The 217-nt window shown below is 56.7% G+C and overlaps 1 pseudogene; it reads right to left on the bottom strand.

The window, feature by feature from the left end:
- Nucleotides 1-118: 118 nt before the first annotated feature.
- LOC114578733 lies at nucleotides 119-217 on the bottom strand (annotated as a pseudogene; the record flags this gene model as incomplete).

Raw genomic sequence — 217 nt, 5'->3', positions numbered from 1 at the left:
ACGGGTCCCACGATGGGGGTTTCATCGCTCGATGCGCGGCGAGCCATCACCGCCAAGTGTTCGTAGGCCGTGGCGAAGAGCTAGAAAGGGGAAAAAAAAGAGATGGCCGGTTAAAAAAAGGGTGCAACACGAGGACTTCCCAGGAGGTCACCCATCCCAGTACTACTCTCGCCCAAGCACGCTTAACTGCGGAGTTCTGATGGGATCCGGTGCACTA

The sequence above is a fragment of the Dendrobium catenatum genome, unplaced genomic scaffold (assembly GCF_001605985.2).
Source record: "Dendrobium catenatum unplaced genomic scaffold, ASM160598v2 original_scaffold_135635, whole genome shotgun sequence".
Lineage (NCBI taxonomy): Eukaryota > Viridiplantae > Streptophyta > Magnoliopsida > Asparagales > Orchidaceae > Dendrobium > Dendrobium catenatum.
Note: the sequence above shows the minus strand (reverse complement) of the source record. Positions and strands in the feature narration are given on the sequence as shown.